This window comes from Schistocerca serialis, unplaced genomic scaffold (assembly GCF_023864345.2).
Source record: "Schistocerca serialis cubense isolate TAMUIC-IGC-003099 unplaced genomic scaffold, iqSchSeri2.2 HiC_scaffold_1370, whole genome shotgun sequence".
Taxonomy (NCBI): Eukaryota; Metazoa; Arthropoda; class Insecta; order Orthoptera; family Acrididae; genus Schistocerca; species Schistocerca serialis.
Window position 1 is genome coordinate 11,598,016 of NW_026047592.1, and position 13,261 is coordinate 11,611,276.

Sequence of the window (13,261 nt, forward strand, 5' to 3'; positions counted from 1 at the left end):
GAAGAGTGACTCTTCTTACTGACTATGTTTTGAACCATTCTCGTGACACTACTTATAGATTCCGATGCTTCACTTCAGGTTTGCTGTATCCCTTAAACCTTCTTATTGTCGATGAAACACAGAAATTGCATCGGAATTAAATACAAAAGGCACAATGCCGACTTAAGTACAAGAAGACTGACTCTTCTTACTGAGTATGTTTGAACCATTCCTGTGTCACTAGTTATAGATTCCGATGCTTCACATCAGGTTTACTGTATACCTTGGACCTTATAATTGACGATGAAACACAGAGATTGCATCGGAATTAAATAGAAAAGGCACAATGCCGAGTTAAGTTCAAGAAGGCTGCTCCTTTTTACTGTCTATGTTTTGAACTATTCCTGTGACACTAGTTATAGATTCCGATGCTTCACTTCAGGTTTACTGTATCCCTTGGACCTGCTTATTGACGATGAAACACAGAAATTGCATCGGAATTAAATACAAAAGACACAATGCCGACTTAAGTACAAGAAGACTGACTCTTCTTACTGTCTATGCTTTGAACCATTCCTGTGACAGTAGTTACACATTCCGATTCTTCACTCCAGGTTTACTGTATCCCTTGGTCCTTCTTATTGACGATGAAACACAGAAATTGCATCGGAATTAAATACAAAAGGCACAATGCCGACATAAGTACAAGAAGACTGACTCTTCTTACTGACTATGATTTGAACCATTCCGGTGACACTAGTCATAGATTCCGATGCTTCACTTCAGGGTTACTGTATCCCTTGGACCTTCTTATTGACGATGAAACACAGAAATGGCATCAGAATTAAATACAAAGGGCAAAATGCCGACTTAAGTACACGAAGACTGACGTTTCTTACTGCCTATGTTTTGAACAATTCCTGTGACACTAGTTATAGATTCCGATGCTACACTCCACGTTTACTGTATCCCTTGGACCTTCTTATTGACGATGTAAAACAGAAATTGCATCGGAATGAAATACAAAAGGCACAATGCCGACTTAAGGACAAGAAGACTGACTCTTCTTACTGACAATGTTTTGAACCATTCCTGTGTCACTAGTTATAGATTCCGATGCTTCACTTCAGGTTTACTGTATACCTTGGACTTTCTAATTGACGATGAAACACAGATATTGCATCGGAATTAAATAGAAAAGGCACAATGACGACTTAAGTACAAGAAGACTGACTCTTCTTACTCTCTATGTTTTGAACCATTTCTGTGACACTAGTTATAGATTCCGATGCTCCACTTCAGGTTTACTGTCTCCCTTGGACCTTCTTATTGACGAAGAAACACAGAAATTGCATCGGAATTAAATACAAAAGGCACAATACCGACTTAAGTACAAGAATACTGACTCTTCTTACTGTCTATGTTTTGAACCATTCCTGTGACACTAGTTATAGATTCCGATGCTTCACTTCAGGTTTACTGTATCCCTCGGATCTTCTTGTTGACGATGAAACACAGAAATTGCATCGGAATTAAATACAAAAGGCACAATGCTGACTTAAGTACAAGAAGACTGACTCTTCTTACAGTCTATGTTTTGAACCATTCCTGTGACACAAGTTATAGATTCCGGTGCTTCACTCCAGGTTTACTGTTTCCCTTGGACCTTCTTATTGACGATGAAACACAGATATTGCATCGGAATGAAATAGAAAGGGCACAATGCCAACTTAAGTACAAGAAGACTGACTCTTCTTACTGTTTATGTTTGAACCATTCCTGTGACACTAGTTATAGAATCCGATGCTTCACTTCAGGTTTACTGTATCCCTCTGACCTTCCTATAGACGATGAAACACAGAAATTGCATCCGAATTAAATACAAACGGCACAATATCGACTTAAGTACAAGAAGACTGAGTCTTCCTACTGTCTATGTTTTGAACCATTCCTGTGACACTAGTTATAGATTTCGATGCTACACTTCAGGATTACTGTATCCCTCTGACCTTCTTATTGACGATGAAACACAGAAATTGCATCGGAATTAAATACAAAAGGCACAATGCCGGCTTAAGTACAGGAAGAGTGACTCTTCTTACTGACTATGTTTTGAACCATTCTCGTGACACTACTTATAGATTCCGATGCTTCACTTCAGGTTTACTGTCTCCCTTAAACCTTCTTATTGTCGATGAAACACAGAAATTGCATCGGAATTAAATACAAAAGGCACAATGCCGACTTAAGTACAAGAAGACTGACTCTTCTTACTGAGTATGTTTGAACCATTCCTGTGTCACTAGTTATAGATTCCGATGCTTCACATCAGGTTTACTGTATACCTTGGACCTTATAATTGACGATGAAACACAGAGATTGCATCGGAATTAAATAGAAAAGGCACAATGCCGAGTTAAGTTCAAGAAGGCTGCTCCTTTTTACTGTCTATGTTTTGAACCATTCCTGTGACACTAGTTATAGATTCCGATGCTTCACTTCAGGTTTACTGTATCCCTTGGACCTGCTTATTGACGATGAAACACAGAAATTGCATCGGAATTAAATACAAAAGACACAATGCCGACTTAAGTACAAGAAGACTGACTCTTCTTACTGTCTATGCTTTGAACCATTCCTGTGACAGTAGTTACACATTCCGATTCTCCACTCCAGGTTTACTGTATCCCTTGGTCCTTCTTATTGACGATGAAACACAGAAATTGCATCGGAATTAAATACAAAAGGCACAATGCCGTCATAAGTACAAGAAGACTGACTCTTCTTACTGACTATGATTTGAACCATTCCGGTGACACTAGTCATAGATTCCGATGCTTCACTTCAGGGTTACTGTATCCCTTGGACCTTCTTATTGACGATGAAACACAGAAATGGCATCAGAATTAAATACAAAGGGCAAAATGCCGACTTAAGTACACGAAGACTGACGTTTCTTACTGCCTATGTTTTGAACAATTCCTGTGACACTAGTTATAGATTCCGATGCTACACTCCACGTTTACTGTATCCCTTGGACCTTCTTATTGACGATGTAAAACAGAAATTGCATCGGAATGAAATACAAAAGGCACAATGCCGACTTAAGGACAAGAAGACTGACTCTTCTTACTGACTATGTTTTGAACCATTCCTGTGTCACTAGTTATAGATTCCGATGCTTCACTTCAGGTTTACTGTATACCTTGGACTTTCTAATTGACGATGAAACACAGATATTGCATCGGAATTAAATAGAAAAGGCACAATGACGACTTAAGTACAAGAAGACTGACTCTTCTTACTCTCTATGTTTTGAACCATTTCTGTGACACTAGTTATAGATTCCGATGCTCCACTTCAGGTTTACTGTCTCCCTTGGACCTTCTTATTGACGAAGAAACACAGAAATTGCATCGGAATTAAATACAAAAGGCACAATACCGACTTAAGTACAAGAATACTGACTCTTCTTACTGTCTATGTTTTGAACCATTCCTGTGACACTAGTTATAGATTCCGATGCTTCACTTCAGGTTTACTGTATCCCTCTGATCTTCTTGTTGACGATGAAACACAGATATTGCATCGGAATTAAACACAAAAGGCACAATGCCGACTTAAGTACAAATAGACTGACTCTTCTTACTGACTATGTTTAGAACCATTCCTGTGACACTGGTTATAGATTCTGATGCTTCACTTCAGGTTTACTGTACCCCTCTGACCTTCTTATTGACGATGAAACACAGAATTGCAACGGAATTAAATACAAAAGGCACAATGCCGACTTAATGACAAGAAGACTGACTCTTTTTACTGACTATGTTTTGAACCATTCCTGTGACACTAGTTATGGATTCGGATGCTTTACTTCTGGTTTACTGTATCCCTCTGACCTTCTTATTGACGATGAAACACAGAAATTGCATCGGAATTAAATAGTAAAGACACAATGCCGACTTAAGTACAAGAAGACTGACTTTTCTTACTGTCTATGTATTGAACCATTCCTGTGACACTAGTTATAGATTCCGATGCTTCACTTCAGGTTTACTGTATCCCTCTGATCTTCTTATTGACGATGAAACACAGAAATTGCATCGGAATTAAATACAAAAGGCACAAAGCCGACTTAAGTACAAGAGGACTGACTCTTCCTACTGTCAATGTTTTGAATCATTCCTGTGACACTAGTTATAGATTCCGGTGCTTCACTCCAGGTTTACTGTTCCCCTTGGACCTTCTTATTGACGATGAAACACAGAAATTGCATCAGAATTAAATAGAAAAGGTACAATGCCGACTTAAGTACAAGAAGACTGACGCTTCTTACTGACTATGATTTTGAACCATTCCTGTGACACTAGTTATAGATTCCGATGCTTCACTTCAGGTTTACTGTATCCCTTGGACATTCTTATTGACGATGAAACACAGAAATTGCATCGGAATTAAATACAAAAGGCAAAATGCCGATTTAAGTACATGAAGACCGACTCTTTCTACTGACTATGTTTTGAACCATTCCTGTGACACTAGTTATAGATTCCGATGCTTCACTTCAGGTTTACTGTATCCCTTGGACCTTCTTCGTGACGATGAAACACAGAAATTGCATCGGAATTAAATACAAAAGGCACAATGCCGACTTAAGTACAAGAAGACAGACTCCTCTTACAGTCTATGCTTTGAACCATTCCTGTGACACTAGTTACACATTCCGATTCTTCACTCCAGGTTTACTGTATCCCTTGGACCTTTTTATTGACGATGAAACACAGAAATTGCATCGGAATTAAATACAAAATGCACAATGCCGACTTAAGGACAAGAAGGCTAACTCTTCTTACTGACAATGTTTTGAACCATTCCTGTGACACTAGCTATAGATTCCGATGCTTCACTTCAGGTTTACTGTATCCCTCAGACCTTCGTATTGACGATGAAACACAGAAATTGCATCGGAATTAAATACAAAAGGCACAATGCCGACTTAAGTACAAGAAGACTAACTCTTCTACCTGTCTATGTTTTGAACTATTCCTGTGACACTAGTTATAGATTCCGATGCTTCACTCCAGGTTTACTGTATCCCTCGGACCTTCTTGTTGACGATGAAACACAGAAATTGCATCGGAATTAAATACAAAAGGCACAATGCCGACTTAAGTACAAGAGGACTGACTCTTCCTACTGTCAATGTTTTGCATCATTCCTGTGACACTAGTTATAGATTCCGGTGCTTCACTCCAGGTTTACTGTTTCCCTTGGACCTTCTTATTGACGATGAAACACTGAAATTGCATCAGAATTAAATAGAAAAGGCACAATGCCGACTTAAGTACAAGAAGACTGACGCTTCTTACTGACTATGATTTTGAACCATTCCTGTGACACTAGTTATAGATTCCGATGCTTCACTTCAGGTTTACTGTATCCCTTGGACCTTCTTATTGACGATGAAATACAGATATTGCATCGGAATGAAATAGAAAAGGCACAATGGCGACTTAAGTACAAGAAGACTGACTCTTCTTACTGTTTATGTTTGAACCATTCCTGTGACACTAGTTATAGATTCCGATGCTTCACTTCAGGTTTACTGTATCCCTCTGACCTTCCTATAGACGATGAAACACAGAAATTGCATCCGAATTAAATACAAAAGGCACAATACCGACTTAAGTACAAGAAGACTGACTCTTCTTACTGTCTATGTTTTGAACCATTCCTGTGACACTAGTTATAGATTCCGATGCTTCACATCAGATTTACTGTATCCCTATGATCTTCTTATTGACAATGAAACACAGAAATTGCATCGGAATTAAATACAAAAGGCACAATGCTGACTTAAGTACAGGAAGACTGACTCTTCTTACAGTCTATGTTTTGAACCATTCCTGTGACACTAGTTATAGATTCCGATGCTTCACTTCAGGTTTACTGTATCCCTTGGACCTTCTTATTGACGATGAAACACAGATATTGCATCGGAATGAAATAGAAAAGGCACAATGCCGACTTAAGTACAAGAAGGCTGCCTCTTTTTACTGTCTATGTTTTGAACCATTTCTGTGACACTAGTCCAGATTGCGATGCTTCACTTCAGGTTTAGTGTCTCCCTTGGACCTACTTATTGACGATCAAACACAGAAATTGCATCGGAATTAAATACAAAAGGCACAATACCGACTTAAGTACAAGAAGACTGACTCTTCTTACTGTCTATGTTTTGAACCATTCCTGTGACACTAGTTATAGATTCCGATGCTTCACATCAGGTTTACTGTATCCCTATGATGTTCTTAATGACAATGAAACACAGAAATTGCATCGGAATTAAATACTAAAGGCACAATGCTGACTTAAGTACAAGAAGACTGACTCTTCTTACAGTCTATGTTTTGAACCATTCCTGTGACACTAGTTATATGTTCCGATGCTTCACTTCAGGCTTACTGTATCCCTTGGACCTTCTTATTGACGATGAAACACAGAAATTGCATCAGAATTAAATAGAACAGGAACAATGCCGACATAAGTACAAGAAGACTGACGCTTCTTACTGACTATGTTTTTCAACCATTCCTGTGACACTAGTTATAGATTCCGGTGCTTCACTCCAGGGTTACTGTTTCCCTTGGACCTTCTTATTGACGATGAAACACAGAAATTGCATCGGAATTAAATACAAAAGGCACAATGCTGACATAAGTACAAGAAGACTGACACTTCTTACTGACTATGTTTGAACCATTCCTGTGTCACTAGTTACAGATTCCGATGCTTCACTTCAGGTTTACTGTATACCTTGGACCTTCTAATTGACGATGAAACACAGAGAATGCATCGGACATAAATAGAAAAGGCACAATGCCGACTTAAGTACACGAATGCTGCCTCTTTTTAATGTCTATGTTTTGAACCATTTCTGTGATACTAGTTATAGATATCGATGCTTCACTTCAGGTTTACTGTCTCCCTTGGACCTTCTTATTGACGATGAAACACAGAAATTGCATCGGAATTAAATATAAAAGGCACAATACCGACTTAACTACAAGAAGACCGACACTTCTTACTGTCTATGTTTTGAACCATTCCTGTGACACTAGTTATAGATTCCGATACTTCACTTCAGGTTTACTGTATCCCTATGATCTTCTTATTGATGATGAAACACAGAAATTGCATCGGAATTAAATACAAAAGGCACAATCCCGACTTAAGTACAAGAGGACTGATCCTTCTTACTGTCTATGTTTTGAACCATTCCTGAGACACTAGCTATAGATTCCGATGCTTCACTTCAGGTTTACTGTAACCCTCTGACCTTCTTAATGATGATCAAACACATAAATTGCATCGGAATTAAATACAAAAGGCACAATGCTGACTTAAGTACAAGAAGACTGACTCTTTTTACAGTCTATGTTTTCAACCATTCCTGTGACACTAGTTATAGATTCCGATGCTTCACTTCAGGCTTACTGTATCCCTTGGACCTTCTTATTGACGATGAAACACAGAAATTGCATCCGAATTAAATACAAAGGGCAAATTGCCGACTTAAGTGCACGAAGACTGACTCCTCTTACTGCCTATGTTTTGAACCATTCCTGTGACTCTAGTTATAGATTCCGATGCTACACTCCAAGTTTACTGTATCCCATGGACCTTCTTATTGACGTTGAAAAACAGATATTGCATCGGAATTAAATACAAAAGGCACAATGCCGACTTAAGGACAAGAAGACTGACTCTTCTTACTGACTATGTTTGAACCATTCCTGTGTCACTAGTTATAGATTCCGATGCTTCACTTCAGGCTTACTGTATCCCTTGGACCTTCTTATTGACGATGAAACACAGAAATTGCATCGGAATTAATCACAAAAGGCACAATGCCGACTTAAGTACAAAAAGACTGCCTCATCTCACTGACTATGCTTTGAACCATTCCTGTGACACTAGTTATAGATTCCGATGCTTAACTTCAGGTTTACTGTATCCCTTGGACCTTCTAATTGACGATGAAACACAGAAATTGCATCGGAATTAAATACAAAAGGCACAATGCCGACTTAAGTACAAGAAGACTGACTCTTCTTACTGTTTATGTTTTGAACCATTCCTGTGACACTAGTTATAGATTCCGATGCTTCACTTCAGGCTTACTGTATCGCTTGGACCTTCTTATTGACGATGAAACACAGAAATTGCATCGTAATTAAACACAAAAGGCACAATGCCGACTTAAGTACACGAAGACTGACTCTTTTTACTGCCTATGTTTTGAACCACTCCTGTGACACTAGTTATAGATTCCGATGCTACACTCCAGGTTTACTGTATCCCTTGGACCTTCTTATTGACGATGAAAAATAGAAATTGCATCGGAATTAAATACAAAAGGCACAATGCCGACATAAGGACAAGAAGACTGACTCTTCTTACTGACCATGTTTTGAACCATTCCTGTGACACTAGTTATAGATTCCGATGCTTCACTTCAGGTTTACATTATCCCTCTTACCTTCTTATTGACGATGAAACACAGAAATTGCATCGGAATTAAATGGAACAGGCACAATGCCGACTTAAGTACAAGAAGACTGACTCTTCTTACTGTCTATGTTTTTGGACCATTCCTGTGACACTAGTTATAGATTCCGATGTTCCACTCCAGGTTTACTGTATCCCTTGGACCTTCTTATTGACGATGTAACACAGAAATTGCATCGGAATTAAATAGAAAAGGCCCAATGCCGACTTAAGTACAAGAGGACTGACTCTTCCTACTGTCAATGCTGTGAACCATTCCTGTGACACTAGTTATAGATTCCGGTGCTTCACTCCAGGTTTACTGTTTCCCTTGGACCTTCTTATTGACGATGAAACACAGAAATTGAATCGGAATTAAATACAAAAGGCACAATACCGACTTAAGTACAAGAAGACTGACTCATCTTACTGTCTATGTTTTGAACCATTCCTGTGACACTAGTTATAGATTCCGATGCTTCACTTCAGGTTTACTGTATCCCTATGATCTTCTTATTGACGATGAAACACAGAAATTGCATCGGAATTAAATACAAAAGGCACAATGCTGACTTAAGTACAAGAAGACTGACTCTTCCGACTGTCTATGTTTTAAACCATTCCTGTGACACTAGTTATAGATTCCGATGCTTCACGTCAGGCTTACTGTATCCCTTGGACCTTCTTATTGACGATGAAACACAGAAATTGCATCGGAATTAAACACAAAAGGCACAATGCCGTTTTAAGTACAAAAAGACTGACTCTTCTTACTGACTATGCTTTGAACCATTCCTGTGACACTAGTTATAGATTCCGATGCTTCACTTCAGGTTTACTGTATCCCTTGGACCTTCTTATTGACGATGAAACACAGAAATTGCATCGGAATTAAATGCAAAAGGCACAATGCAGACATAAGTACAAGAAGACTGACTCTTCTTACAGATTATGTTTTGAACCATTCCTGTGACACAAGTTATAGATTGCGATGCTTCACTTCAGGTTTGCTGTATACCTCTGACCTTCTTATTGACGATGAAATGCAGAATTTGCATCGGAATTAAATACAAAAGGCACAATGCCGACTTACGTACAAGAAGACTGACTCTTCCTACTGTCTATGTTTTGAACCATTCCTGTTACACTAGTTATAGATTCCGATGCTTCACTTCAGGTTTACTGTATCCCTTGGACCTTCTTATTGACGATGAAACACAGAAATTGCATCGGAATTAAATACAAAAGGCACAATGCCGACTTAAGTACACGAAGACTGACTTTTCTTACTGCCTATGTTTTGAACCACTCCTGTGACACTAGTTATGGATTCGGATGCTTCACTTCTGGTTTACTGTATCCCTTGGACCTTCTTATTGACGATGAAAAACAGAAATTGCATCGGAATGAAATACAAAAGGCACAATGCCGACTTAAGGACAAGAAGACTGACTCTTCTTACTGACTATGTTTTGAAACATTCCTGTGTCACTAGTTATAGATTCCGATGCTTCACTTCAGGTTTACTGTATACCTTGGACTTTCTAATTGACGATGAAACACAGATATTGCATCGGAATTAAATAGAAAAGGCACAATGACGACTTAAGTACAAGAAGACTGACTCTTCTTACTCTCTATGTTTTGAACCATTTCTGTGACACTAGTTATAGATTCCGATGCTCCACTTCAGGTTTACTGTCTCCCTTGGACCTTCTTATTGACGATGAAACACAGAAATTGCATCGGAATTAAATACAAAAGGCACAATACCGACTCAAGTACAAGAATACTGACTCTTCTTACTGTCTATATTTTGAACCATTCCTGTGACACTAGTTATAGATTCCGATGCTTCACTTCAGGTTTACTGTATCCCTCTGATCTTCTTATTGACGATGAAACACAGAAATTGCATCGGAATTAAACACAAAAGGCACAATGCCGACTTAAGTACAAATAGACTGACTCTTCTTACTGACTATGTTTAGAACCATTCCTGTGACACTGGTTATAGATTCTGATGCTTCACTTCAGGTTTACTGTACCCCTCTGACCTTCTTAGTGACGATGAAACACAGAATTGCAACGGAATTAAATACAAAAGGCACAATGCCGACTTAATGACAAGAAGACTGACTCTTTTTACTGACTATGTTTTGAACCATTCCTGTGACACTAGTTATGGATTTGGATGCTTTACTTCTGGTTTACTGTATCCCTCTGACCTTCTTATTGACGATGAAACACAGAAATTGCATCGGAAGTAAATAGTAAAGACACAATGCCGACTTAAGTACAAGAAGACTGACTTTTCTTACTGTCTATGTATTGAACCATTCCTGTGACACTAGTTATAGATTCCGATGCTTCACTTCAGGTTTACTGTATCCCTCTGATCTTCTTATTGACGATGAAACACAGAAATTGCATCGGAATTAAATACAAAAGGCACAAAGCCGACTTAAGTACAAGAGGACTGACTCTTCCTACTGTCAATGTTTTGAATCATTCCTGTGACACTAGTTATAGATTCCGGTGCTTCACTCCAGGTTTACTGTTTCCCTTGGACCTTCTTATTGACGATGAAACACAGAAATTGCATCAGAATTAAATAGAAAAGGTACAATGCCGACTTAAGTACAAGAAGACTGACGCTTCTTACTGACTATGATTTTGAACCATTCCTGTGACACTAGTTATAGATTCCGATGCTTCACTTCAGGTTTACTGTATCCCTTGGACCTTCTTATTGACGATGAAACACAGAATTGCAACGGAATTAAATACAAAAGGCACAATGCCGACTTAAGGACAAGAAGACTGACTCTTCTTACTGACTATGTTTGAACCATTCCTGTGTCACTAGTTATAGTTTCCGATGCTTCACTTCAGGCTTACTGTATCCCTTGGACCTTCTTATTGACGATGAAACACAGAAATTGCATCGGAATTAATCACAAAAGGCACAATGCCGACTTAAGTACAAAAAGACTGCCTCATCTCACTGACTATGCTTTGAACCATTCCTGTGACACTAGTTATAGATTCCGATGCTTCACTTCAGGTTTACTGTATCCCTTGGACCTTCTTATTGACGATGAAACACAGAAGTTGCATCGGAATTAAATACAAAAGGCACAATGCCGACTTAAGGACAAGAAGACTGACTCTTTTTACTGACTATGTTTTGAACCATTCCTGTGACACTAGTTATAGATTCCGATGCTTCACTTCAGTTTTACTGTATCCCTCTGATCTTCTTATTGACGATGAAACACAGAAATTGCATCGGAATTAAATACAAAAGGCACAATGCCGACTTAAGTACAAGAAGACTGACTCTTCTTACTGTTTATGTTTTGAACCATTCCTGTGACACTAGTTATAGATTCCGATGCTTCACTTCAGGCTTACTGTATCGCTTGGACCTTCTTATTGACGATGAAACACAGAAATTGCATCGTAATTAAACACAAAAGGCACAATGCCGACTTAAGTACAAATAGATTGACTCTTTTTACTGACTATGTTTTGAACCATTCCTGTGACACTAGTTATGGATTCGGATGCTTCACTTCTGGTTTACTGTATCCCTCTGATCTTCTAATTGACGATGAAACACAGAAATTGCATCGGAATTAAATACAAAAGTCACAATGCCGACTTAAGTACAAGAAGACTGACTCTTCCTACTGTCTATGTTTTGAACCATTCCTGTTACACTAGTTATAGATTCCGATGCTTCACTTCAGGTTTACTGTATCCCTTGGACCTTCTTATTGACGATGAAACACAGAAATTGCATCGGAATTAAATACAAAAGGCACAATGCCGACTTAAGTACACGAAGACTGACTCTTTTTACTGCCTATGTTTTGAACCACTCCTGTGACACTAGTTATAGATTCCGATGCTACACTCCAGGTTTACTGTATCCCTTGGACCTTCTTATTGACGATGAAAAATAGAAATTGCATCGGAATTAAATACAAAAGGCACAATGCCGACATAAGGACAAGAAGACTGACTCTTCTTACTGACCATGTTTTGAACCATTCCTGTGACACTAGTTATAGATTCCGATGCTTCACTTCAGGTTTACATTATCCCTCTTACCTTCTTATTGACGATGAAACACAGAAATTGCATCGGAATTAAATAGAACAGGCACAATGCCGACTTAAGTACAAGAAGACTGACTCTTCTTACTGTCTATGTTTTTGGACCATTCCTGTGACACTAGTTATAGATTCCGATGTTCCACTCCAGGTTTACTGTATCCCTTGGACCTTCTTATTGACGATGTAACACAGAAATTGCATCGGAATTAAATAGAAAAGGCCCAATGCCGACTTAAGTACAAGAGGACTGACTCTTCCTACTGTCTATGTTTTGAACCATTCCTGTGACACTAGTTATAGATTCCGATGCTTCACTTCAGGTTTACTGTATCCCTATGATCTTCGTATTGACGATGAAACACAGAAATTGCATCGGAATTAAATACAAAAGGCACAATGCTGACTTAAGTACAAGAAGACTGACTCTTCTTACTGTCTATGTTTTGAACCATTCCTGTGACACTAGTTATAGATTCCGATGCTTCACTTCAGGTTTACTGTATCCCTATGATCTTCTTATTGACGATGAAACACAGAAATTGCATCGGAATTAAACACAAAAGGCACAATGCCGTTTTAAGTACAAAAAGACTGACTCTTCTTACTGA